The sequence below is a fragment of the Atractosteus spatula genome, chromosome 6 (genome assembly GCF_055471065.1).
Source record: "Atractosteus spatula isolate fAtrSpa1 chromosome 6, fAtrSpa1.hap1, whole genome shotgun sequence".
Taxonomy (NCBI): domain Eukaryota; kingdom Metazoa; phylum Chordata; class Actinopteri; order Semionotiformes; family Lepisosteidae; genus Atractosteus; species Atractosteus spatula.
In genome coordinates, this window is record NC_142711.1 from 48770355 (window position 1) to 48794614 (window position 24260).

The window sequence follows — 24260 nt, forward strand, 5'->3', positions numbered from 1 at the left end:
ATTCCCATGTCACCTCTTATGTGTCACATGACGATTCAGTGTATTAATTGGCCTGCATCTGCTCCACTATGCTATTGTATCCCATCTGTGATCCTAGATCTCATACAGTATGTACTGTAGCTCCCTTTCTAGAGAAGACTGATGAGATTCCTTCCACTTTCAGGTCTTCTCTGGAGTCTTGTCTCAAACTGTACTCTTCCTATGAAATCACTATTCAAGGGTCATACTCATCCAGTGATTTTCAATTAGAAAGAGAAAGCAATTATCTCAATGCAAAAGAAGCATTATTAGTGTTAACGTATGCTGACACCAGTGCAGTCTGACATACAGAAAAGTAAAAATTGTAGTAAGCAGTGGAGGTTTATTAAGCGAATTGAAGGACTGGGATATATACTAAGTGATTTGCATATGAATGTAACATTAAAACCATTAATTAGAAAAGCTTAGACTTACAAAGTTGTTTGCCCGTTCAGATAAAAGAAAATAAAAGCCCAGCACAACTTGTGTTGTGAAAAAAGTTAGAAAAAATTTGCTTTTGCCTGATGTTACTATTCTTGCCTTTCACTTCCTGGAACATCAAAGTATTTGAACAAAAAAAAAATATTAAACATTAAAGACATCATGAGTAATACAGGGGAAAATACACTTAAAAAATCAGTTCACATAACCTCTGACCTACAGTAGTTCATAAGAGCAAACTTCCACTATTCCTCTTGTGGCCACCACAGGTGGAGGCAGTTAGTTTCTGTGGAGAGGTGAGAAGCAGAGGTCGAGGACCTGCTGGTTTGAGGAGGAGCAAAAAAACTGACTCCTAGCTCTGCTTAGAGGAGGTGGACAGTGGTTGGACCTTGGAGTCCAGTCATGCTGGTAGCCAACGAGCGAGAGAAGACAGTGGGGTGGAGTCAAGCAACGGGCCTGGTGGATGCACAGGAATCAGGAACAATGACAGGCGAAGATGTTTCTGGCAAAAACAACAATGCTAAGGATGAAAAGTGCCATAACCAGGCAAGAACAAGAGCCAGATGTGAGCAAGAAACGGAATTGCTTCAGCAGGAGAGATATTTATGCATACTGTAGGAGACCCAAAGGGGCAAGATTAGGAATTTAAACTCCTCCCAAATGTTTGTTTTACAAACCATTTGTTCAGCCTTTTGTCCACTGTGACTTACAGTACGTTTGCACTCATGTAAACAGCTGGTTATTTTATTGGAACAATTCAGACCAAGCACCTTGCTCAAGAGTATAACTGCAGTGTGTCACCTGAGATTTGAACACACAAGCGTCGTGTTACACATTCAGCAACCTAATTACTGCTCCACACTGCTGGCCAGTGGAGGTGAGCTTACGAATACAATTTATTAACTTCATTGTCTGTCCAGCAATAACTTTCTTGCTGCGTCCGAGCTTCTTTGCTGCCCTCTTTTCTCTCAAACCCAAAGATTTCTGTAATTACAGTATATAAAATGACCATACTGAGAAAAAGCATTTGGTCATGCTATATAATCATAGAATCTTTTATCACTTCCAACTTATGGTGTGCTGTGTTGTTTTTCTTCCAGAGTGGGGGTGGAACCCAACGATCTGGTTAATTAACTCCTCCCACCAGCTGGCCAAATTGTGAAGAAATGTGAGGCTATCGTTTCACGCCGTGGTTCAGCATCCTTTGTACATCCACTGAATACAAGGGCCTTAGCCTCTCGTGGGTAGTGTGAGCTGGTGGAAGAGGGGAAGATTTACTCTACAGCCCGGTGCAGTTCTGCTCTTTGAGGTTGTGCATGTTACTTGTGGGAGACATTAGTCGTGCATGTTTTAAATACAGTTTTAATTAGGTTAATGGAATTATTTCAACTGTTGTCTGCTTTAATTTACAAAAGTGATTCTTAAGCAATATTTCACTAAGAGTTATTTTTGGGAGAAATACAATACTAGGAACAATGTGTGTAATATAAAACCACAAAATATTACACAAAATTACTGTACTACAGGTGTACTTTGTTACTGAACTCAATGGCATCCTTACAACTATTAGAACTATTCAATTCAGTGACAAAAACAACATTTTAGTGGCACATTTTAAGAGCTTTAGATTCAAAGTACTGACACAGTTGGAACCACAACCACATAAAAGTGTTCTTTAGCTTAAACCATGTTGTTCTTTTTGCACAACACAATGCGTCATTCTGGTTTGAAGCCTAGCAAACTTCAAGCTCCTAACCTTCAAAAGACAACGTTACAGAATATGTTCATCACGTATATCTTCAGCTAATTAGACATTGCACATTTCTCTGATACTTTTTATACAAATCGTCGGTAATTTGAACATTCACAGTCCAAAACATGATTAATGTGGAAAAATAAGTTATATTTTATACATGTATCAAATTTGCCATTTATTCCTTTAAGTGAGATCATACTCATAGGCATAAAAATGCAACAGATGAGTACTGGAGCATACAGCACTGGTTGCATTTTAACACCTCACAGTATACAGTATATATATAACATTTACTGTGAAAGATTAACAAAAATATCTTTTGGAATAGTTCTGTACTTTCTGTAAAGATTTTGTTTTAAGAAAACTAGGTTACGATTCTTATCTTCTCTCAATGCTCTTATCTTTAGATCTTCCTGAGGCCCCCTGACTGCCTGTTTCTTGAAAGATAGAGTACCTACACTTACCTTTTAGCGACTAACCTCAGAACTTGAGTGTAAGCTCAAGTAACTGCAGTCAAAAGTGACCTTGTCGTCACTTGTGCATTATTCTAAACAGCTACTGCTTTTTATTTAAAAAATTTCGATCCATGAAATAGGTAGTGAAACTTGATCATTTCTGTTTCCCAAGAAAAAGAAATCTCTGACACCTTCTTGAGTCAAACAGCAGGTGTAAACATGGACAACCGGTACCATCTGTCGAACGGTCCCATTGAATGTTCTTGCTAAGTACTATATACAACATACTTAAACAATCAGGAAAAACAGCACATAGTTTCACTGCTAATTATCCATTTTTAAATGTTAACCAATAAACGTAGTCGATTATGACACTATGGGAGATTGCAACATGCTTATCTTTTTGGTTGCCTGTTGAGCATGAAATATCCGAAAGCAATTTAAGACATGCAAGACAGAAATGTGTAAATGTGTAAAAAAAGGCTTTCCACACAACTAAATTTTTTCTGACGAACTGTTATTTATTTCCAGTATCTAACTAATTCTCCCACATGGACAATTATTGGTGTTTGGTTCATTGCCTTTTGCTCCTAAAGTTCATTATATTATCTGCAAATTACCATTACCTTTACTGCCCAGGGCTTTCATTACGAACCTTCCATTGATTTTCAAGTTGCTTTTTCCAATACAAAGTTGTGGGGTATCCGAAGCCTATTGGACGCCAGTCCATCACAGGGTACACATTGACACAGAGACACACGCACTTACACCTAGGGCAAATTTTCCCAGAAGGCACTTAAATAACCAGCATGTCTTTGGACGGTGGGAGGAAACTGGAGCGCCTGGAGCACCCACCCAAACACAGGGGAAACATACTGTACAAACTCCAAGCAGATAGCAACCCAGGTCTAGAATTGAACCCTGGACCCCAGCAATGCTAAGCATTGCACCACCATGCTGCCTTATTTTCCAGGCAACTGCTAATTCAATTAGCAAAAGTGCCACACTGTCACTTGCCGTCAGGTGCCAGACATAAGCCTAGGTGACAGAGGTAAAGGAGGAAGAATTATATTTTGTTACCAACACCCCTAAAAATCAATCAAATGATGGAATCAGATCATTCTTTAGGAGACTCAGGTCCTTCAATGTGTTTAGTAAGATTGCCTTATACAGTATGTTCTATCAGTCGGTTGTGGGGAGTGCCATTTTCTACCAGGTGGTGTGCTGGGGCTCTCAGATTAGAGCAGGGGATGCTTACAGGCTGAACAAGCTCATCAAAAGAGCAAGTTCTGTCATTGGGTCTGATCTGCAATGTGCAATGTATGCTGGGGATCGGTGCAAGATATTTATCATGTGCAATACATCTTCTTGTGTAGTGTACATTGTGGTTTGTTTTGTATCTTCTGTACTGTGAGCAATTCCGTATACTCAATTTTTATTTATTTTTTCTGCACTGCTCACTGATTGTACTTACTGTATTGTATTGTTGTATTATTGAATCATTTCGTTACACTGTGCTGTGTTGACTGTACCATGCTGCTGTTGCACTGCAATTTATAAAGTATCTACTGTATTTCTCATTAGAATCAATCATCATTAGATCACTTAATACCACCTAGGGTTTGGTGTGCTGTCCCAATGAAAAAGAAATATAATGGTAATATGGGAACTATATTGGAAAATGTGTGAAATACGGTAGGAAGGTTAAAATTCCTCACCTACTATTTTTGTATCCCTAGTCCCCCTCATCCTTAAATGCTTACTACATTTTTATACCACCACATCCCACCTGTCTGTCTACCTGACCTGCTTAGCTTTTCCAGTGTATGTTTAGACCAGCCATCTGGGCATTATGTGTAAAATTGGCTGTGTGAAATGAAAAGACCAGTTGTTATTATGGTACTGTATATATACACATACAGTAAATTAGTTTTGAAGTCCCTTCAATGGAGTAAGTGTGCAAAGGGCATCTGTAGTGTATGTCTTGTGTTCCATTCGCTTTGACCTGGAAGAGAGTCAAGATTAAGAAAATAAACTCTGGATCCTCAAAAATATTCCTAAAAATGTTTTGACAATTCTTCAATTCTTTCAATGTAATCTAATATTTATTTAGGTGTGTACCTGTGTCAGCATGCGTAGGCTGCAAAGGAACAAGTAATAGGTTTATTCCATGCTGAAAAAAAGAAGAAAGAGAACACAACGTTTCGGCCGTGGAGCCTTCTTCAGGTGTGAGAGAGACAGGGCAGTAGGCAAAGGTAAAGTAGCGGAAGAACAAAGGTTGGGAGGGAGGAGGAGTGAGAGGCGGGAGCAGGGGACAGAAAGAGAGGCCAATCAAGAGGTGTGAAGTCAGAATGGGTGCAGAGAGGTGTGAAATGAAACTTCCAATGAATGGAGAAAATTTAAAAGAACAGTAGTCTGTCGTTAAGGGAAGGGAGAAGGTGTGATCCTAGCTGCAGAATAATTTTAGTTTCGGTTGTCTTTCTGATGTATGAGTTCGGAAAACCGTCTTTGAGAACACAGACGGAGAGATTAGAGTGGTCGTGGCCGTCAGAGGTGAAATGAGAAACAATGGGCTTGGAGAAATCTTTAATCTTTACAGCCCTGACATGTTCTCTGAAACGGTCTCCGAGTCTCCTTCCTGTTTCTCCAATGTAGATGGCTGGGCATTTACTGCAAGAGATACAGTAAATGAGGTTGCTGGAGGTACAAGATGCTGTCTGGGTGATACGGAATTGTCCTGAGGGGCCTTGAATGAGTGTGGTGGTGGCTGTGTATTTGCAGGTGATACATATCACCTTTGCTGTATCACCTGCAAATACAGGTTACTGTATCTCTTGCAGTAAATGCCCAGCCATCTACATTGGAGAAACAGGAAGGAGACTCGGAGACCGTTTCAGAGAACACGTCAGGGCTGTAAAGATTAAAGATTTCTCCAAGCCCATTGTTTCTCATTTCACCTCTGACGGCCACGACCACTCTAATCTCTCCGTCTGTGTTCTCAAAGACGGTTTTCCGAACTCATACATCAGAAAGACAACCGAAACTAAAATTATTCTGCAGCTAGGATCACACCTTCTCCCTTCCCTTAACGACAGACTACTGTTCTTTTAAATTTTCTCCATTCATTGGAAGTTTCATTTCACACCTCTCTGCACCCATTCTGACTTCACACCTCTTGATTGGCCTCTCTTTCTGTCCCATGCTCCCGCCTCTCACTCCTCCTCCCTCCCAACCTTTGTTCTCCCGCTACTTTACCTTTGCCTACTGCCCTGTCTCTCTCACACCTGAAGAAGGCTCCACGGCCGAAACGTTGTGTTCTCTTTCTTCTTTTTTTCAGCATGGAATAAACCTATTACTTGTAATATTTATTTATCCCCATTTATAGAGGTATTTTACTGAAGATAGAAAAGTGCAGCAACACTTCCAAGGATATTGTAACAGTGTCCCCATCTGCATCTATTTAGGTTGTGTGTTTTTCTACCTGTGTTAGCATTCTGTGCTAATAGTAATCTTGTTCAAGACAATAGTGAGGATATGCACTGTGTTGTAGTTGAATCTAATCAATAGGAGTCTGAATATCATAATTCTTGGAAATCAGTCATCTACTGGTCTTGAACTCAACAAGGTGATCAAAGGCTATGATCAAGGTTTATCTTGATGAGGAAACCATCCATTTTAAAATGCATTCAACTTTTTCCATGCCCAGGAAATTCCAAGATTGTCAAGCTACTTCAAACAAAAACAAAAGTATTGTCTGGCATCAGTACAGTATTGTGCAAGATCTACAGGTCTTAAAAACGTCTTGTTTATAAGTTGTAAATCCTAAATTTTCTTTTGAGCATCCCAATTCCAACTACGTTCATTTTTTAAGAGATCCCAGAGAGGGTTTAGCAATATTTGGCAGGCATGGAGAAAACTGACCACCAAAATTAATCATGGCCAAATGTCAAATGCTAGCAACATTTTGTGGTTTAGGCCTATCCTTTATACTTTAATATTTTTTGGATTAACTTCAATACTATGAGCTTTTACACAGTGTCCTGGGAACTTGTTTCACTGCAAACTGACATTTGTCGTTTGCTATTACAGTACATCAGTCATTTAGAACTTTTTTCAGTGTCATGTAGCCTTTTATCTGTTTTTCTCTGTCCTTACCATACACTAAGATGGCATCTGATAATCCTTCCACCTGAGTCTTATTTACAGCTGAGTAAATGCATCTTTTTTTTGCGGACATTTTTATTCATATTGGTGAGTTCTACTAATATATTTAAGGTTCTACAAACACTATCCCATATGGTATCCCATTGAGTCAGCTCTTCCACTCTCTGATGACCGCATTTGTTCCAGTCTCTTTAACTCTTCCTTCACTTCTGTGAGAAAGGGTAGGGGTACACATTGAGCTGCAGAAAGGGCATATTAGGAAGCAAATTCCATTTTGTATCACCCTTTAACATGTCAAGACCTTTGAAGACTTTGGGGGTGGCATACCTTAAATTTGTTTACTGTGTATGATTCAAGGTGAATATGCATCAGTTGCTACAAACATTGTATAATCAGGATACTAGAAGAAGATGTACTAGCTTTCAGATATTATCCAAAATGATTTTCCTTTTGCCTGTTTGTACACTGACCTGAAATTATCCTTAGACTTGCAGAGGTGTATTGTTTGGATGCTAATTGTTTGTTTTTTTTTCAGTAAATATTGCATTTATAGTTAGGTAATTATTTTCCATAGTTTAAACGTCTATTATTATTTGTTTTCAGGCTCTGTTTATTCAGAAATTATTCACTGTTTTTTTCACTTCTGACACCAGGTTGTGTTATTATGACAGGAATTGCACTTTTTTACATTTCTTCCCAGAGGAACTTCTTAGATCAGGACAGTATGTTTAAAAAAATATACATCACAAGTTCTTTGTAAAGTCATTGTTAATATCTGGAGAACTAACACTTGTAATGAACAAGCAGCTCATTTGTGATTTGACAAGCCTGACCCTTTAAAGATGTTTTGTGCTAATTATTTGTATGTAAACAAACATTATACTTACTCTTGCTTGTTAGTTATGGATGCAGAAAAGGTTTAAAATTGACTATATCCTGGAGTCAAATAATAGATTAATATTCTTATATTTGTTTTATTCAAGCCTGCCTCAAGGCTGCACTTTCAGATGCAGTACCTTTACCTGAAAGAACTGACAAAGGAAGCTGTTTTGGTCCAGGCAAGAAAAGAGAATCACTAAAATTGTCCTGAAAACATCTGGAGAGGGAGGAAATCAAGCTGGCTAAACATAAGATGACTATTATATTGTATGCAATTGTGTGAGTTAGATTTTATACCAGAAATAAAGCAGTTTACAAGAACCGACAGCTGAGAGAAAACTGAAAATAATGTTGTGAGAAAACCAAGAAGTGTTATCGAGTAAGTGTAAAAACAAGTGTTAAATCGAGAAAGCTGATAGACTAAGTAAGAGAAGTGAGAATTTCTCGCAGAATGTACAGTATGCAAGGCAAACATTTTCTTGACTTTCAATTAGGACTTTGTGGCTGGTACAGTACTGTATGTCAGATCTGTAGTGTTTTCTTAGGAGTGTATTTTTTCAAACAGAGTGCAGCACAGCCTCCATTCGTTATTAAGAGTTGGGTTTCAGGTACCATGCTATTTTTGTATCTTTTATTTTATGCATTTAGGATTTATTTTGTTGTCTTTAGCTCTTTGTTAGGAGCATACAGGGGAATGGTTGCTGCTTAAGTAGTTTATACTATAAATATGTCTGTTGCAGTATGGAGCATATTGGAAAAGCTGGAAGTCAAGTGCTAGTTTAGGAGAATCATAGCCTGGAATCTGCCCTAAGTCAAACTGATATTGTTTGCTGTAATACTTTTTATTTTCTTTATTTTCTTTGATCCTGGGCCTTTCTATTGTCTGTGGTTTTTGTATTTTCTAGTAGCTTTTTCATAGTTTTAATACAGACATAGTTTTCATAGGATTAATTCATTAAAGGACACAATTTTTGGTAAATTTTTTGTAACATTGCCCTTTTACTTCTGAGACACAGTGGATATTGAGATTACTGACAAGTTGGATGCCTTTCTTAAGAAATAAATGGAGTCTTTTGCTGGTGTTTCTGAACAGCAGAAGTCATTTAACACAATAGACTTAGGCATGCTAAATAAAGGGCTTTCGACACCAACAGCTTAACAGCAAGTGTAGAATAAAGGAAAAATGAAGCATAAATTAGAGCAAAACTAAAAAGAATAAACTAGAAGAACAAGAAGTTTAGAGGCTTAACATGGGAGACTGAAACTGGACAGGGTCAATCACTAACTTGTGCACCAACCCCATGAGGAAGAAAGGCTTAAAGCTGTGGTTCTGGAGATAAACAGACTGTTTTTCAAAGTCTGCGACACAACAGGAGAGCTACAGTTCAGAGACGTGAGCATTTTTGGTTCTGAATATTTCATGTAGAGATGCAGAAAAATAAATTACATGACTTTGGTAAAGTGAAGAATCCAGCTGTTCTGAGAATCCACTACAAATGCCAGGCTAGGTTTTTCAACTATCCTGCTGCTGAACTGCACAAGCCTTCACTGAAGATAAAAAAGCTCCACAACCAGCACCAGAAAAACACTGATTAATTCCCACCAGATGATTGCAGAGGTATTGTATAGCACCACTAGTTCTGAGGCCAGAAAAGCGACTGCAGACTGTTACCACAGAGATAGTCTACAGAAGCAGAGATTTCAGCGATAACACAAAAGCACTTTAAGTCTATTGTTAATGCAAGGTTTAGTTTTAGTCTACTCACTATATGTAGATTATCATAAAGAATTCCGGGAGGTTTTGCAACCTATATGGACATTATAATAAACCAATCCATGGTACAATAGCTCCAGGCTGTATCACTAAAGTTAAAAAAAAATACCAATAAGGTGGGAAGCTTTCAAAGTCATCTGTGTTAAATGAGCAAACACTTCACTCTGCAGGGAAAAAAGCTAAAATAAAGTCTGAACATTTTTTCAGCGTATAAGTCAGAATATAAACCTTAAACTCTGCGTCTGACTCACCCTGATGGGCTGGGCAAGACTCCATTTTAGCCCAGGCAGATAGGTAACATACCTGAATGCTGTTTCTTCTTTCTGTTTTTACAGAGTGGAATTAACCTTTAGTAACCCTTGTTCTTTTGCAGCCAACGAATGCTGATGCAGCTCCCCACACAAATATATGTCAATCTCCAGATTTAAATCCAACTGAGCATGCATTTTACGTGCTGAAGAAAAAAAGTCCGAACATTCCCTGGTTTGACTACAGTAACCAAGTGATCAATGGCAGAACGACACAAACTTTAAGCAGAACAAGCTGACCACCAAAAAGCAATGTTCAAAGGAGAACTTGTCAACAGGTGGTGGGACAGTAAAATCTCGACAGCATTTATTTTCTATACTTTCTATACTGCTTTTTTCTTTCTTTTCTTTACAATTTCTTTACTGCTACATGGACTGTTTATGAGCTGAATACCCATGGACCAGAACCTTGTGAAACTAATTTTCATGCGATAACACTGCAGTGTAACTCTAGGCACACAGTACAATGATTTAGTCTGTGATGCTTGATTCTTAACTCTCAACTTTTCTCAAGGTCTTCCATAGACATCTCAGATCACCCTTGTATCTACAGCTATTATTACACAGATTTGTTAGCATGATGTAATCTGTAGTGCCTTTACTGATATACTCTTATCTGTAGTCTAGCTAGGGATATGAAGCCGCAGCCCATCTGTACAGAATCTTTGGCACGCCATAGTTCAGTATCCCTCACTTTATTTTGTCAAACTACCACAAAAACCCATCAAGTCCCATAGGCCCGGGGACCACCAGATCCTTTAGGGATCCCAACGCCTTACTTTCTCTTACTCCTTTTTTATGACTGGACTGGCAAAATCAGCCACCACACAATTTATCTATCCTGCTCCCCTGTGGTGTCTCTCGCTGCATTTCCCTCAAGATACCACAGTTTGTTAACCAGTTGAATCACCACAATATGGGGAAATTCTTCTCACTCCCTCTCGTAATCTTGAATGATCCCTAATAGTCAAGGACACTCCTCCTTAACAAACACTGGCACTCCTGGCACAGCAGCAACTGGCTTTATAGTTTCAAACAACTCATCTCATGTTTAGGCACAGACTGGTGCTCTAGGATACTCCTTTATAACCCTTTCAAACTTACCAGGGGCTTGGAACATTCCTCAAGAGCCTATCCTAGCAACTCCTTTCCCTCACATGGGATTCTGCTTGGGATTGCTTGCCCTGCACTCAAAACCCATGCGTGTCTAACTCAACACCTACTTCAAGTTACTCTCTCAATAGCCATTTTGGCTGATGACCACACCATGGTCAGGTTTGAGCCAAGAGGGCGGCTTCAAGTGGAATCCTTTTCTCTATCACATTCACTATCTTACTGAGTGCACAACGTTCAATGACAGGGGTGATTGAGCTCCTTCCCTCGAATGCAGTAAACTAGCATCCTTACCTCCACCTGTTCTGGGTGGGCAATGTGCAGCACTGACCCTGTAAGACCACTTCAACAGACAGTAAAAATAATAACAAAACAAAATACTGTAGTGAGAGGAAATCTATTTCTAATGTCTGATGAACATAAAAAGATAGTAATAGGTATATCCCATGCTGAAAAAAAGAAGAAAGAGAACACAACGTTTCGGCTGTGGAGCCTTCTTCAGGCTCCACGGCCGAAACGTTGTGTTCTATTTCTTCTTTTTTTCAGCATGGAATAAACCTATTACTTGTTCCTTTGCAGCCTACGCATGCTGACGCAGCTACCCACCTGAACTACATAAAAAGATAGTGTTGATTACGCACGCTTGTCACATATGACAGTTACACCAGTCGCTGTCCTTAAAACATTACTGCATTTACTTTCTGCCACCCCTGATGAATAATAAAATTAAAAACAATGCTAAAAATAGGTCAAGCAGAGATAAAATATTTTCAAAGACTACAGAAGGCATTTCAAAGTTTTTCATCCAGTAAAGGATGCAGAACATGGGAGAAAGTAATAAATGGCTTTGATAGTACATTACAGTAATGTAAGATGCCTCAAAGCTGAAAAACATTTTACAAGTGCTTCACATATGTGACCATTTTATTGCCAAATTTGCAAAACTGCCATTGGACAACAAAAAAATTCTCACTTTTGTGACAATACATATGGAGAGAATGTAAAATGAAAACAAATGCTATTGATTCCAAAACTCATTCATTATGTTTTTCATGGTTATCAGAATACAGTATACTCTCATAGTTCATATCATAACAGAAGAGTATATCCAGCTCGGTGGTAAAAATGCTCAAGAGTTTAAGTGGCTAGATGTTTCATAAAACCTCTGAGCACAACTGTTTTCTAGCACGTTTGAAGACCTAGTCTGGTAAACAGGAAGAATCATTTGCATTCCAGTTTCAGGAGGCTGGCTATTGTGCCAGACATGAGAAAGTAACTGAACTTCTGTGAGTGTGAGTGATGTCATCACTATGATTTAGAGCTCAAATACTGGGGTAAGTTGCCATGCTACAGGGGACCCACTTCCGTTCGTGACAGACAGAGTCTGTGGTGCTAGTAATCTCGGCAGGTAAAGCAGTAACCTCGTTAACCTCAAAAACAAAACACCTCAAAAAGCACATCTGTTTTTACTGGAGTTTATCTCCGGTATGCTTTTTGGCGATAAATCTCAAGATCATGTAGGCTATCATGTTGGGATCCATCTAAAATTATTTTTTTTTGCCAAGCAAAGCTGAGCTAAAGATACCAGCTAAAGAACTAAAGATACAGTACATGTACATTACATTAGTAATTAGTAGTAATGTAGTACAGCTACATTAGTAAAATATCACACATAACACTGATGAAAGACTTTATTTGTTCTGGGATACTTTTGTTCTCCAATGCTAATAATAATCCACTTTATTTATACAGTAAACTACTGTTTAAAATACTAATTAGTGGATGTTGAGATGGACCAAACTTAAGGGGCACATTGCTTTATATTTTCAGGTAAGCCAAAACAATCAAAGCAAAAAGCATAAAAGCAAAAATGAGTTAAGTGGTTGATCTTCTCATTACTGAGCTACAACTGAAGTCCCAGCCCACTTACCACTTAGAATTAAAATCAGTGTGAACATCATTACAGATTAAAACAATTTACATATCAAAGTGCCAATATGTAAATATGTAAAAAATATGGGGGGAAACCCGAGCTCACAGAAGAAACCGATGTGAACATACAGTATAATCTCCATGCACACAGAACCCCAGGAACTGAGCCCAGGAAGCCATCTCAGTGATTACAATAAACATCATCTGCCTATTAACATAATGCCAATGTTAATCCCTATATTTTATGCTAAAATCTAGACTGGTGCTGACTGGAGGACCAGTTACCACCTGAACATCTGCAGGCACATTGTCTTGCCAGGCCCAGAATTAGTAAATTGTGGTGGAGATCATTGATGTACATTAAGAAGAACAGTGGCCCTACCATTTGCTGTATCTACTATAGATCCCTGTGATACTCCACTAATTACAATGTGACCCCAGTTCAGCATTCCTCCTATATTCTGTAAGGACAATCAGGCTGATAGTGAAATTTGACCCCAATCATTTGTTGTGATTACTGTTTACCCCCTATGTTTTAGAACTTGTAGGAGAATAGGCAAAGTTTGGAACTATTGCCCCCATAAATCAGAAACAAATCTCAGTGTTTTGTGACTCAGAACGTTGGCCTGATGACAGTGATTCAGCTTTCTCAGGGGGTGATCTGAAACAGAGAGTAGGCTGGAGAAAAGCAGACTGCAACAGCTACAATTGTTTCCTATGGAGGCGTTAAAAAGAAGCACCACTTGCTTAGGAGGCCTGCTTAAGCAAAACTGTTTTCAGCTGTGCCATAAGACTTGAAACGCATATTTCAGCTGAAGTGGGATTATCTTTTATTTCCAGGATTGTTGTTTGACTGTTGTAGGCAGTACTGTACTCTTCCAAAAATATGTACTATTGCCATTTCAGCACTGTAATTTTTAAACAGTGGAGTGACTTTAGCATAATACAATACAGATAAATGTTTGTTTCGGACATATACAAAACAATAGACTGCAATGATACAGATACACATGCTCTGTATCATTAATGTTTTATCATTTGATATGATACTGAACTTCTATGTTGTTTATTTGAGAAGATGTCTATACACTGTCATATTTAATAAAAACTGCTAGATCTGTAATGTAATAATCCGCTGAATATGGCTTTACTGTTCCAGATTTTCTTAATACTTTAATTTCTCAGTTTTTACACTAAAAGTTCTGAGTTACATTTCACACAGTACATGTAAAGTGGCATTTATGGCTCAATAGTGTTTTACAAAAGCTTTTGTTTGTTAATGTAACTGAAATATTACATTTCTATGCCTTACTTTATGGCACTGCAGACAAACCACTTCGATTCCCATGCAGTGGGAACAGGAAACAGGATATATTATTCTTCAAACAACCTTGTTTGTGGTGACAGAGCACTGAGGTGTCATATGAAGACTAGATGTAACAGGTTTGCAAATGAAAGCAATTACTGTTTTTTCGTATTTTTGTGATCATTGTTTTGCACATTTGTTTTTGTTCATTAGGTATTTTTACTGGCTGACCTCAACCTGCTTTATCTACTGTATGTACTCCAAGCTAAACTGTGCCAAGAGGCTTACTATGGAGGTGGAAAAATGGAAACAAATGAGAATCACTGCTGTGTTTCGCAGTTTTCTAAAGAAAGGCTTTCATTATAAATGGTGTCAGTGGTATTTTGCAAGTTTGAAATCAGTGTGAAATAGTGTAACAAGGTATTTTCTCAACTCATCTGGTGTCAGAACTCATATTTTCAAAATGAATCCCCTTTAACAACTCAAATACGTTTGGTATTGACAGTACTCACTGTCTCATTATTGCTGGATATGCCTGAGAACATCAGAAGTTTCAGAATGAGGACAACTCATTTTGGCCACCTGGGCTCATTTACAGTACTTTGGTGGCAATCTGGTCTTTTAGCACACATACACAGTATACACAGTACTTTATATTTACATTGTAAACCCATGGCTAGATAGATAGTTCTTCTTCTAGGACTAGACAGATTAATCTTGTTAAAAAGTTAGTCTTTTGCAAATATTTAACATACTTTAATAGTTTCTGAAATTACTCTCAACAGATTAGTTTTGATAGGCACCTCAAAGAATGATAATTGAAGCTGCATGAATTGCAGATGAAACCCTGGTTCATACTGTTGTTTTTGAGCAACAGAAACATCTGTTTTTATTGACAAGTGCACCAAACAGCAGCACACACCTGCTAAATTGTGTAAAAGGGAAGGATGTTGTACACATCTCCTTTGTGTCTCCTGCTTGCAGTGCATCTTTGCACTTTCATATACAGTACATATACTGCCCACAGATTTATACTGTGAAGCTAACGTCAACATGCAGCATTTTGCAGTTAGGGAAATCTAATCACACCATGTGAGAAACAAGCAACATTTCAAGCAACACCTGTTATCTACTGTAAATCATGTTAATAAGTGTTGTTATGGAAATTCTATATTTTTAATTAATTCTATATTAATTCTATAATTCTATATTTTAATACAATGATCACTGACAACATTCAATGAAAAGCAATAGAATTAAAAAAAAAACTTTTGTGGTTATCATCCTGTGCTCTCTGTAGGCGAAGAACTCAACCAGGTCTCAAAGTTGAGATTTAAGCTTTTGAAACAGACTAAACATGAGAAATGTGAATAAAATGTCTCTGAGATTATGTACATGTTGAGTGCAGACATCTGAGATATAAAACTTTATACTGAACTCTACAGAGTACAAAGAATGTTTTGTTGGAAAGAGCTCTGTGCATTATTTAGCAATTATTCAAATGATTCTAAGTACTGTACCGTTATTTACCTTCAGTTCTTTCAAATATGTCTTTGTCTGAACAGGCTTATTAATTAGCAGACCCACAAATATGTGTTCTTCATTTCTAATGTCATGAGAGGTCTCCAAACTCTTCCCCATGTGAATACTTCCCAGTATTATTGCGTGAGTGCAGGACTGTATAATGAAATCAAAATCATCTTCAAGTACTGTAAATACCTTGCATCTGTTTTATCATCTTTAAAATAAATGATCTGAAGCAATCACTTTCATGTCAACACTGAAATCAGGAAATCTGAAAGATAGATAATGGTACCAAATAGTTATTTTCATAAGCTACTGGATAGGTACAGGTGATGGGTAACTTCTTTTGTACTGCTAAGCAAGACATTTGTGGCGACCAGTTTTTTATCAATTGTAATTTATTTTTTACTTCCATGGCTGAAAAACAAATTGCCAATTTTCTAACACAAGCCAGACATTCAAAATAGTTAATTGATCTCGTTGAGCCTCAAAGTATCTAAGGTCAAGTTGCTGATGATAAAATAATGGCAGGAATTTTGGTAAAACAATTGTACTGTTTTTACCTCTAAAAAGTAAAAAAAAAGGATTTCTGTATTTCCCCTGAGTTCTTTTTTTCTTTTTTCATGTCTTTAACTTTTCAGGTAAACTCAAAACTTGTCATATTGCTCAACAAGCAATTGCTTAATTCTGACTTGCATTTTCCAGTTCATAAAAATTATGCCATATCAGTGTCGACTGTTGCTAAGGCACAAATGTGTCTAATGGAATCTGTAAACTGCAATGTTTTTAGATACCTGGAGATTAGAATTTACAATCTGAAGACAAAAATCTCTGATGTCTGCTGCATAAATAATGTGAAGGAAACAGTTTGCCAAGTAGAAAAAAAGGCGTGCATGCTAAACTTGATTGTGTGGGAACCTAGACCAGTACTCTGCACTCTCTTAGTAATTGTTATCATTTGCACACTCCAGTATACCGGAAGCGACTGATGAGATTGATGTGCCAAGTGGGTTTCAGTACTGGTTGCCAGTCACCCAGAAGTTCTGTGCATGGAAGTCCAGAGGAGCACCAGAGCCCTGCAGTGCACAGTCTACCCCCAGAAAATGGAGACAGTGGTAGCGGAGATTCAGTTATTAAAGGTTTGAACAGGTTTGTAATCATGACAAGGAGAACTGCATGGTTGTGGATCTTCTTTCTTAATAATGTTCTGAGACTTATACTGTACTGTACATACAGTATTATACTGTATACATTGGGCCCTCATTGATGGGTTCTATATTGAAACTAAAAGGGAACAGATACTGTATATTATGCAGTCACATATGCTTGGTAATTGAGATGTATTTATAACTAGGGACTTTATTTGTAACTAGGGAGAACTGAGGGACTCAGTTAAGGTGAAAACAGCTGTATAATATACACCTGTATATTAGTGAAGGTATTTCATTTCATTCTCACAAATCAGCATTTATCAGTATCTTAGTATATGAAAATACTTTAATCCAATTGTGATAATTTCATCATCACATTTCTTGATAATAGATAATTGCCTTGATATAAAATATATTGACAAAAATTGTATGTGCTTCAGTATTTTACAGTTTTAAATACAGATTTAACCATCTGAGCTTTTAATGGCAAATCCTTCTTAGATGGTTTGTAGGATAAACTACAGTACATTGAAAAGGTTCCTATAAAACACAGGATTTCTCTGCTGTCGTGGGACAGCAATGAGGAGTCAAGACCATAGGAATACAACACAAGGTGCGACTGAAAGCATTTTTCATTTTCTGCCTCTTCAGTTTCAGCTACTGACCACCCTAATTCTCAGTTTTAACTACCACTGATGACATGCATATTCGTAATTGTCATATAGCTGGCATTGAACACTTAAATGTTACAGATAGCCCTTAAAAGGAGCTACTGTAAGACACATCAAAAACAGGTTTGTTGCAGAACACAAATCACCTCATTTCTTTTTAATTAATGTTGTCACCCATTTTTAGTCACCCATGTTAACCGACATCATTTGTAATCACACTCATCTGTTGACTTTGCATCACACCTACTTCTTCCTGATTTCATTACATAAGACTGCATTACAACTGAATTCTGAGCAGAGTATCTTCAGGTACACCGTCACCTCTTCCATCTCTCCCGCCTCTTCAGAATACTGTGTACCTGCTAATGCTGCATTCTTCAACATGACTGGTAGCTGGGAGCTACAGTATGTTTTAAAGCCATGGGAATCCAAAGTAGTGTATGCACCTTGATCAAGAACTTGTTAAAGAACAGGAAGCAACATGTCATCTGAAGCGACACAACCTTTAATTGGGCAGACATAAGTAGTGGTACGCCTCAGGGATCCATTTCAGGCCTATTGTTCTTTCTGATCTCTAATGACAATTTATATACTGATATAGTTAGCAGATTAGTTATATTTGCAGATAATAAACACTACTATGCTAATAGAAAAAAAAGAGTTATTCTGAGCTCCCAGAAGTTAGGCACAAAAAATGTGTTTATGTAGCATCTTCTAAGTCCTAATAGAGACAATGAAGGATAGCATTTAAAAAAAGCAAACAAAATGCTTGTGTATATAAGATTTACAAAGCTCTGCTAAGGCCACACTTAGAATAGTCTTCAGTTTTGGTCACTGTACCACAAAACGGATATCATACAATAGTTGTAGTGTAGAAAGAGTTCAAAGAACACCAACCATATTGTCACAAACTGTGCAGATACAGTAGGTTAAGGGTACTGCACATCTTCATTTTAGAACAAAGGAGAAAGAAAAGAGATTTCACAAGAAACAAGAAAAACAAGATCCTAGGATATATCGATATAGTTATTCTAAAGGATTATGTTAATTGGAAACTAAAAATTCATAAAAACAAGTGTGATGGAGCAAGCTGAGGCTTAGTTAAGACCTGTTCCTGCACCTGAGTAAATTGGACACACCTGCCTTGATTGACTGATTAGACTCCTGTGGAATGGAATGGAATTCCACAGGCAGAAAAGGGTTCAGCTGATTGGTCCCGTGCTTAACTAGAGTAGCAGCAGTCAGTATAAGAGCAGTCAGGTGCAGAGGGTATTGGGGTTGTGTTAAAATGTCTAGGGGTTGGGGAGGGAGGGTGTTAGTGGATTCCTGAGTTGTAGTGAGTTTACAGTAGATAGCATAGGAGTGTTTGATCAACTCCTGTGCTTTAATGTCAATAGCCAGTTGGCACTCCTTCTGTAAGTCCAGTATAGGTGTGAAGTTGGAATGAGATAATAAAGACTTGCAGGGATTTTTGTTAGGGACAGATAGCTCTAGAGAGAATTTGTTAGAGATGGAGTTACAACAAGAACAAAATAGTTGTTGGCAGTGAGCAAGCTGTGCTAAATCGGTGGTTAAGCAGCTGTTAACTTAAGAATATAAGAAAAGTTACAAAACAGAAGATGCTATTTGGTCCATCTAGCCTGTAGTAGGTAATTGATCCAAGGGACTCATCCAGCTACTTCTTTAAAGAAGCCAGGGTATTGGCTTCAACAAGTCAGGATATATTGTTCAATATTCTCACAACCCTTGGGGGTAAAGAAGTGCAAGCAACCCTGTATTGGACAAAGCTGGTAGAAAATGGATGAATTTATTAAAGGTTGTTTAGTGCAGCTTGCCTGGCTGAGTGAACAGCAGCCTGTCTTTTATGAGGAATGAATTAGGGAGCTGCTGCAAGGGTCTAGATGAGGTGGCTGGAAGGGTGCAAAAGAACTGTTACATATACAGTACATAGGATAATTGAAGTAGGGAAGATAAGGATCTAACTTTCCTCATTTTATTTTATTGTTTTTTTTTACTGTTTATTGAAAATCCCTTGAAATATTGTAAAGCAATTAATATTTCAATATCAATGATGGTATCCTAAAAAATACTTTTTCTTTAAAAAAGCTTGTTTACAGTGATTGAATGCAAGAAATTCTACTGCAGATGTACAATTTACTTCCATGGGAATGCCTAGACATTTCTTTTAAATCAGTTTTATGCAGTCTGCTTTCCTGTTGAACTTTCATTGACTTAAGTGGTTTACATATAATCATTATTTTAAACTGTCTTTTACAAAACTTACAGGAAGCCAAACAGTATCGGAGATTTTTCAGACATCCACGGATGTAGACTAATTGTGAAAGTGCAGTTTTTAGAGTTAAAATAATGCCAGGTAGTAAACCACAGTCTATACGTTATACAGAGCCAGGCCATTGTCTTTCCCACAATCAACAGCAATAAACAAGTGGTTCTGTGTTTTAAATTCACAGCAAAAAAACAGTATTTCTCTCCAGATATTTAGATATTAAATTGGAATTGGTAGTTAAACCTTTTATGTACCATATCTGGAATACCCAGTTGGTAATCAGTGCAACTAGATTTTGTCTAGGCAGGTTTAAAGTGCACTATGGAGAAATCACTCACTGGCAGAATACACTCTGCCAATGTTAACCTAAGGACTAGTTAACTCTTTGCCATAACTTTATGCTGCATATCTATATTAGCATGCTAGAAGTACTGCTAGTGATCCCATATCTTTGCTAGATTTGTTAGCCAGGGAAAAGAAATTTTGTAGTTTTTTCCCCTCAGTTTGTAGTGAACTAATATTAAAATACAAATGAGATTTTAAATAAAGGTTTCAGCAAAAACATAAATAATGACAAGCTCTCAGATCTGGCAAAACAAAATATAAAGAAATCTGTTTAGCACTGGAACTAGGGAAAGCCTTCTCAAGGTTAAATTCTTTCAGCACAGAACATTCCTTTAAGCCCAGGAATGTTCTGCATCTGGTCTGATTCCAGAGCAGCAATATCTCTGCTGCTCTGGAAGTGTAACATGATGACAAAAAAATTGGACAATATTGAAAATGTAGTCTTACTAGTGCATTGAATAATTTGAACATTACTTTCTTTCATTTATATTCTACACTTACATAGCAACTTATTTCATCTTTGTGTTTGCTTTTTTATTGCTTCCCCACACTTGTCTACAATGACGTATCGACAAAAATATCTAAATATTTTTATTTAAAAAAATTATGAAAGGCTATAAGTAGCCTTTTAGAGCTCAGTGTTTCCTATTTTGCATCTATAGTTTATCTTTGCTACCAACATGTAATACTCTGCACTTATCAACTGAAAACATCATCTGCCAGGTGTTAACCCGATCTTTAAATTCATCACATTTTTTTGTAAATTCCACTTGTTGTTTCAAGAGTGTTTGCCAACTAATCGTTCTATTTTGGTATAATCTGCAAACCAATCTAAAGAAATACCGATAATACACATCTTTGATGTCAGCAATACAATCCACGGTGATATTTTAATACAGACAAGCTCCATTGATCACATTAAGCCATTTTAAACACTTACCCCATACACAGTACTTGTTTTCTGTTTTTTGTCCATTAACCAATCCTTGATCCACACACAAGCATTTTCTCAAATGTTTAGCACCAAAATGAGGAAAAAGTGCTTTATTCTTGTTTGCTGCATTTTTGTTATTAAGAAAGCAACTTGAAGGGGAAATGTAGCTGTAAATTTGCTGTTCATTCACAACAGGGTCCCCTTATCATATCTGCAAAAGTTACATTTTGGCATGTCAGTGATGTGAGTAAAAGATGTGAGAGAAAAAACATGACAGAAACATACACTCCAGACACTGAAACCCGAGAAAATATAATTTAAAAGAAAATGCCCATAATGTATAGCCTTCTATTAAAACTTCACTTTATATACTGTATACTGAGAGGCATTAAAAACAAACAAAATACTATTGGTGCCAATATCCATTTTTTGTATTTTCATGTCTTTCAAAATACAGTGCCTTGCAAGCACTTATACTACTCCTATACTGTCCTATTTTGTGAAATTACAAAATTATGTTTTATCTTTTAAAACTACTTTATTCAACACCTGAATGCTCAATCTGAAGATTTCTTAGAGTAAGATAAATTATAGCAAATGCAACTGAAATAGAGTAGGTTCATTGCATAAGCATTGAGCCCCATGAATTTAATACCTACTGTAGTAGTAGCACCTTTGACAGCAATGAAAATTGCAAATCTTTTTAGGTAAGTCTCTGCATACCAGCTTGGTGCAATGTTTGCCCAATCGTCTGAGAAGACTTGCTGGATGATCGCTTTTGGAACGCATACATACTGTATATCAGCTTCTTATAGTTGCGAAGTACAGTATTTGCTGCCCAGTTTTCAAGTCTTGACAGTTACTTTTGTCTTCTTAGGCCAATCCAGTGTAGGTTTTCTATTGTGGTGTGGGTCATCATCCTGCTGAAAGTAGAATTTTTTCACAGTTTTAGGTCTTTAGCAGATTGAAATTGGTTTTCTTCTAAGATTTGTGTTTGAAATTTTGCTACATCTACAGTATGTTTTCAACAGTCTTGACAAGCTTTGTGGTCCCTGCTAATAAGAAACAGAACTATAACATAATGCTGCTAACACCACCCTTGACTGTAGGGTTGGTGGTGGCTGAGTGATGCACTGTTGGGATTGCATTAGATGCTTTGCATATAGACCAAAAGGTTCCAATTTCATATTCATCATCTATTTCTGCTTGTTGGCGGCATCAGTTAGATGCTTTATCCCAAACTCCATGCAGGATTTGAGATTGTTTTACCGGTTCCATACAAGACCTCTTTGTTGAGTGATGGGGATAGTGCTGACCTACATGTATGGACATATACTTCCACTTCAGCTACTGACCTGTGAAACTGTTTCAAAGTCGCTGTTGGCCTCACAGATGCAACTCTACTCCTTGCCAGGCTGTGGAGGGATAGCCTGATCTATGGAGTGTTTGGGTGTCTTCCACATTTGAATGATTGACTTCACCATGCTCAAAGAGCCATTATGAGACCTTGGAATGTTTTTATACCCTTCTCTTGGCCTGTGTCTTTCTAATGCATTATCCCTGAATTGGTTTGAAAGGTTCTTGGACTTCATGGTTGAATGTTTGTTTATAATTCACTACCAGGTTTTTGTTCTGAAACTGTTAGAACCACTGTTCTTGTACACAGACAGAGGACCCTCAACTTATTGCATGGCTCATTAAGGTAATTTTGTGCACCTAAATTATTTAATTTGGTATCCTACAGCAAAGGGTTTGAAAACATTTCATTTTTGCTTTCAAATCTATTATCTATTTACTTCTTTCTTTTTGTTTTCTGCTTTGATTGTGTGCTCAATATTGTGCACAACACAGATAAAATGTGTCTACCATTAAAAACTGTATACTGTATATGTCTAAAACACTCATTGATATCATCGAATGCAGAACAAAGGCATTTTTACTAGTATTATTACTAGTAATATTAATATTTGTAATAAAAATATTCCTATTTTTTGTTTTATTCCACTGAATGTGGAATAGTTCTTTACAAGTTGATTCAAAGCAAAAACTCCAGCATTGTGCGGGAACAATAAGGATGGGTGGACAAGATGCTGCAATTTGCAAACCTATTGAGACATTCAACACCAGCTCAACAGTGACTGGCACTAACTGGAGGTCCCTCCCTAGTGCTGGGAAGTGACTGCTTGCTAACAGCTGAGGGAGCTCTTGCCAGCCAATTCTGACTCTACTACTGTACCACCAATGCTGCCAATTGTGTGCAACCACTTGGGGAATCCCAAGAAGAGTAAACTAATGACAATGCTTGTCTAGACAAACACATAATCTCTAGGCCACAGAGCTCAACCTGAACTCCTATTGGTCAAAATGCTTTGGGAAGCCCTGTGTCCATTTTTAGGAACAAGCCTAATTCAAACCAATTATATTCATGCATCTATTTTCTAATTGCTTCATCCAATTTGAGGTTGCAGGGGAGCTTTTTTGGGTAGCAATGGGCAAAGGGCAGGAAAAATTAAGTGAAACAGATATCAAAGAAACTTGGATCTCTGATAATTAGTCTCTCTCTAGTTCTAATGCTACACTAAGTTGTTTCATAAAATGTTGTATATTTCAAGGGTGAAGTAGTTCAAGTAGGTAGTTGTGTCTGCATGCGTAGGCTTCAAAGGAACAAGTAAAGGTTTATTCCATGCTGAAAAGTGAAGAAAAGAAACACAGCATTTGAGCTGTGGAGCCTATTTCAAGAATGGACAATTCTGATCTTTCAGGACAGTGCCCAAATTTAGATTTTATTGTTGGAGACTAGATATTCTTTTTTTCTCTGTATGGAATGTAAAATTCTCATAAATCAGCCTACTGAATTAGCCATCATAGGGCGCACAGGCACACTCACACCAGGGCCAGTTTTCCCAGAAGCCAATTAACCGGCCACCATGCCTTTGAACTGTGGGAAGAAACTGGAGCACCCAGAGGAAACCCATGCAAACACAATGAGACTCTATGCAGATAGCACCCTAGGAATTGAACCCTAGGCCCCAGCACTACGACACTATTACCCCTATTATATTTATCTCATATTTTAACTGTAACTTTTCCCATGGATGAGTAAAGTTTCAGATATTTATAAATATCATATGAAGTGAATGTTGAGTGCAAAATCGTTCTAAATCAAAAATTTGGTTGTGAAATTTGGAGAAAATTGCTGGTG